Here is a 6,019-nt window from a genome sequence, read left to right as displayed (position 1 = left end):
TGCTTTAACACAAGCATGAGAAAGCATTAATTCATTTGTGTTCTTGTATTAACATAGTTTCAATTTACTTGGAGAGATGTAGCAAAAAAATATTACTGCACAACTCTTGCTTCCTCTCTTCCTGCAGTTGTGTAACACCCAGAGAGAAGTCTGAGCAGTTGTGTGTACCTAAATATATCTGAAAGGTGTTGCAGAACATGGTAGAGGAGATGGGAACTGCCCCTTGCAAGGAAGCTGTGAGGCCATTTCAGATCCATTTATTGGGCACTCATCAGTGTTCCTCCTTGTTTTGCTAACTGGGAAGATTTACATGGAGCTAGTGAACAAGACTCTACTTTTTACATAAGGTAAGAACTCATCCTTCATGCTCACCAAACCTACAACTTGTATAACCAGGATGTTAATTCCAAGGACCACAGAAATACACAATCTTTTGGTTATTAGTTCTAAGTTTCAAGATAATTTTGAAGATGCTAAGACGATAACAAACCAAACCATTCAAAGAACCCCAGAAAATATAAACTCAAAATTATAAGTCCTTATAATTAAATCCTCGTTACCAAAGCAAACCTCTGGTTCACTGCTTCATAAAATGAGTCATACATGCTTGGTCTAATTATTCCTTCCTTCTAAATAAAATAATTTTGAAGGGATTTGGAGTAAGCATTGGTCCTCTGCTTAAACAGCTGATGGAGCTTAATTGATAGCCTCATGGCCATTCTAGTTTTGCCACAAACTGAAACCAGAAAGATGTAACTGGATCAGTCCCTCCTGACCAAGTATTATTGATAACTGAATAATCTCCACAGACCTGAGATTTGGATCTTCCTCAGTTGTATATTGTTTGTTGCTCTTTACATGAGACTTCTAGATCACAAGAGAAGCAGATACAGGAGAACTGCATAAACTTTTACAGGTAAAAATAATCTGTAAACAGTTTAGCTCTGATTCACATATAGATTGTCTAATTTGATTTGACTTTCTGCTTGCTAATACTTTGCAGAAAGTAAAAGCAAATTCTTGCCCAGAAGCTTAAACCTGCAGTGCACTGGGAATTGCCCCTCCTTTTTGATACTTTTTAATAGAGCCTTAGTCTGTGAAGAGGTATTGGATGTGGAGATAGGTGCTTTTCTTTTCTAAAGCATTTTCTTATGACTCCCTTAATTGGAAAGTATTTATTACACCTTTTATTATTGGCTTAACTGAATGCTCTGGCTTTATACGAGTGACATACTCTGACCTCATGCAATAGCTTTTTCGGATGGTGTGGCAAATCCTTGGTTTACAGATGATGTGGTTTTGATGTATGGCTGGTAGGATTGCATTTATGTGCCTCTTGTGTTCTGACCCTCCCTTCCCCTTCTGGGACCGATACTTTGTTGTTGTGGTTATCTGTTACTGTAGCTGTAGAAGAGTCCATTGCCTGTACTAATTCTAATAGACTTTGATTGCATGTAGTCTCAGATTTGTGTTTGTGGGTGGTTTCAACCCCCAAAACAAACCCCAAAGTTTGTTTTTGGAAAGTTCTTTTCCCCTTAAATGTGTAAGGCTGATTTGGCATAGTAGCTTAGCAAGCATAAACAGAAAGTATGTTCTGCTTCCATGTCAGTTGAGAAATTTCCTTGAATTATTCAACCCATCACGTTTGATCATCTCTCCTGATATGCCAGTAGCCATATGTGGGTGGTAATTCCTGCTGTAGAGAGTTCAGTCCTGGTGGCTAATCAAATCCACAACTGCCTTGGGAAGATTGCCAAAATAATGCCTTTAATGAAGAATTCCTTTGCAATTGCTTACCTCATGCTGTTAGGCAAAGGGATGTAATCATGTTTCCCTCGTATAGAATGGTTACATTTCAGAACATGATGACCCAGATTTCTACTAACTCTCAAAGATAACTGGGAATTTAGGGATGCTGTTTCCCATGCTCCACTGTATGCAGCAGGTACTTTAATAATTTGATTTTGGTGATTTACTGTTGGCAGCATTATTCATGCTGTAATGGCTCCTGATTGCTTAGTGGTCATTGCTGTGGACTGCAGTACATCAGCTGCAGATGCTGAAATTGCAAATGAAATAAAGCTTTTACTCAAATTGACACTTTCAGCTTTAAGAGTGAGAATATTTTCTCTGAGCTGATGTCTATGAGACATAATGCTTTCTCTGATCATTTGTAATAAGGTTTGAAGGTGTAAAAGTTGCCAGTATCTTTAAGACAGTGGTAAAAGCACAGAGTCAACAGGTCTGGCATTCAGAGTGATTTCATAGCGATGGTAATTAGCACTGCATTGTGCTTGCCTTGCAGCAGCAGTTCAGTTCTTTCCTGATGTACTGGCTGTGTGTCAGTGTTGGTATTGTGTCTAGACTTCAGGCTGACTAACCTCACTAATGTATAGTTGAGAGAAAAATAATAAATGCTTATGGTTAGGTTGGCTCTTTACACTTAGTGGCCTGTTTGGGCACCTTTTTTAAACTTCTGGTTGCTGAGTTTTCTTTCTTGTCAATGCAAATAAATTACTGTTTCAGAATTTATGTATAAGACACTTCAGTAGTTATGCAAGCACTGTATCTATGATCAAGAGTTCTGAAATACATATCTGATACAATGGCCTAGTGCTGAACTTGGGTTTTTGGTGACCAGTCTTCTGTAAGTGATCTTGGTGTTAACCTGTCGCAGTTGGGGTTAGGAGATCAGATATTGATGCAAAAATAAAGATGGTACCCTCCCAACAAAAACCTGTACAGCCTGTGGAATCTGACAAATCCACCTTCTCAAGAAATTGCCCCTCCCGAAAGTCAGTAAGCAGCAGATCTGAGCTGCTTTATAATGCATGCCTTTTGTATTCAGGAATCTCACACGTGGGTGGGTTGACTGAGGTTCTTGGGAAAAGCCAGGCAGAAGGGTAATGGCTCAGGCTTGGCTCTACTGTTTTGCCTCTGTACAAGTACAGGAAAGACTGAGGATGTGTTAGGTGAACTGTGCACTCCCCTTCAGGTGGAAGGAAGGCTCCTGCTTTAGTGCCCAGCTTGATCTTTCCGCCTCAGGGAGGAATCTGGAATTCTTGCCACTTACAAAATTGCCAATAAAAAATCAAATTTCAATATGTACACCCCTAGCAGGGTTGTGCAGGCGGTGAGGATGACCAGGAAAACAAAAATGCTTGTCTGCAGTCTGTTTTCCTACCTGAATATGCCTAGAACACCCACTCAACCTCTTAGGGATAGTTACAGGAAACAGTTGGGGAGGCTGAGGAGGAGCCTGCAGTGCATGGCCCAGGATTTTGCTTTCAACAGGATCCAGTATAAAATCTTAACCTGACATTCTGTGCAGATATGAGAAATTGTGAGCACTGTTACCAACAGCAGCATTATTAAAATTAAGAATTGCTGCAGCAAAGAGATGAAAGACAGCTCAGTTACTGCAGCATGAAGGAAGTTAGTTTAGGTTATGTGAAGTCAGGCACTGCTAACTCTGAGCTGACTTCTAAAAATGGTGTCCTTACCCAACAACTTGACTTTGCAATCAGAACTTCTTTTTATTGTACTATGTAATTAGAGTATATAATTTAATCAGCCTTTGATTTTGGTTTATTAAATGCTTACTCAGCACTAAGTGGCAATTAAGCATTGAAGTACCTTCAGTAAATCCCAAAACTTGATCATCAGTGAATAAATTTGCCTCATTTGTACATTTTGTCAAGTTCTGCAGATAGAACTGCCAAAAAATGACGGAGAGAGGTTTGCCAGCTCCCATTCCCCCTAATGCCCAACAAACAGAAGAGAACTGAAAAGTGAAACCAGTGAGCTGTACCTTTTAAAGATGTTAAAAATAAACCCGTTTCTCCAGCAAATCACATTAACTTCTGCTACTTCAGCTGCAGAAATCTGCTGATGGAGTTATGTTCACTGATCCCTGGTATGTAACACTTTGTCTACATGCACATACGAGCTAATTACAAATTGTTACACTGAAAAAGTTAGCATAGGTAGCCCAAATAAACTGCCACAAAAATAACCGTGGCATATTAGGTTGATGCAAACCCAGGAAAAAAAGAAAAAAAAAAATCTCACTCTAGACAACTTGCTGTTTGAGTTCTTTACCTCTGGCCTAGAGTACATGACACTGAAACTCAGATTTGTTTAGACTGTTCCTGTTTCTTTTAAGGTGGGGATCCTAAAGATTCCTTTCTCAAAATATCTTTTATGTCCATAAAGTAACTGTCAAGAGTTAGAAGTGATCTCTGGAGCATCTGCCCTGCAATTCCTGTGGTGAACTTCACAGCTGCATCTCTACCCATGGTACTCTGTGACTCAGAGCATTGGTGTGCTATCCAAAAAATAGTACTTTCTGTTAGTACACCTGGACTCATCTGGGAGTACTGGGCACCAAGTCCGTGGCTGTAGAACTGTGGCATTCCAGTTGATCTTGCAGCTGTTTTTACCACATGAACAAGGAACAGAAGGCATTTGATGAATTTGTGGCAACTGCCCCGGGACACTCAGATGAAAAACTACCAGCTGAAAATATTATTGTAATACTGACATTTGCAATACAGTCTTATAATGCATATTGTGTCTTCAGTGGAAGCATCTGCCTCCTGTCTGGAAATGTTCAGAACTGTTCTCACCAATGTGAGCAGATATTAGTTTTGGGTGACAGCTCTGGCAGGATGAGGCTTCACAATGAGGGAAGGTATTTACTATGAAAACCTAAGTGTGAAATTTGGGTCTCTGTGTTTTTATGTCATGTGCTTAGATATTTTGCTATGTTCAGTGCACTGCAAAATTGCCAACCAAATAACTGTTAAGAAGCAAAAATAAACAAAAAAGGAACACTTTTTCATGGCAGTTGGGGGTTTGGTGAGCTGTGTGTCTGTGATTCCTCAGGAATGCAAGTATCTGGTTCTACTAAACTACTCAAAATGTTGCAGAGATCAACAGAAAAGGGTAATCTCTGCTTACAGAAAGATAATTGCACTGGTAGGAACATAAATCCATAATGTACCAATATAAGTAGAAGTAGTAAGAATAACCGACACTGGAGCATGTAGAATTAAAAATTGCACACTACTAGTGACAGACAAATGAAACTGTCAGTACTTAGAAGTATTTTGATTGACCTTCTGCTTTAAGGTGACTATTTAGCTCAAGTACAAGGTGTGTTTTTTATACTGGTCCGTGGTCATTGTCCATGTAACTTGACCATGTCATTGGGTTTAGATAAAGCTCTTTTTAAATCTTGCTAGAAAAATACATAGCTCAAATGCTTACATTTAAATTTTTAAAATTGGAAGTGCAAATAAAGCTAATAAAAATATTTGCATGTTTAAAAAAATTCTTGAGATTATTTATTTATTATTGGTAATATTATTCACATCACTCATCAGAAAAGACTATAAATGTGATTTTAACTGGTACGAAAATAAAGGTACAGATTGTTTTCCTCACTGAATAACATCCATCTAAGGTTATGGATTAATGCAGTACTCATCGGTGCTGAACAGTAAATTCGGAGTAGAACAAGGAATTTTGAATTACAAAACTTGCACCAATATTAAAAAAAGCAAATGTTAGTTATGCCATCTTCCTTCTTATAGCCTGGATCTGTTAGCCTAGTAAATGGTAAGTAAAAAAAGGAGAAAAATACTATTTGGAAATTTAATTGGAAAATCTAACAGCAAGCTCAAGGAAAAGGAAACCTAATTAACCTTCTTGTCTTCCTTAGTGTTTGGGTCCCTCCTAGGAAATAATCCTGTGTGTTCCTGCTTTCCTGGGGGCTGCAGCTCCGTGCGCCACCCCTGCCCAGCTCCACATCCCAGCTGCCCAGCGCAGGGTGTCAGCCCCGCCCCCTGGAGCGCGTTCCCGTTTCCGTGCGCCCCGTTCCCGCGGCGAGGCTCCCGCCGCGCCCGAGCCCGCGCCACGTCCGCGCGCAGCCGCGCCGGCGGCCCCGGGGCGGGGCTTCCCTGCCCCAGCCAATCAAACAGCGGCGCTTCCCGGCCGGTCCCGCCCCCTCCGCCCT

Source organism: Corvus moneduloides, chromosome 6, assembly GCF_009650955.1.
Source record: "Corvus moneduloides isolate bCorMon1 chromosome 6, bCorMon1.pri, whole genome shotgun sequence".
Lineage (NCBI taxonomy): Eukaryota > Metazoa > Chordata > Aves > Passeriformes > Corvidae > Corvus > Corvus moneduloides.
This window is presented reverse-complemented; position numbering follows the sequence as displayed.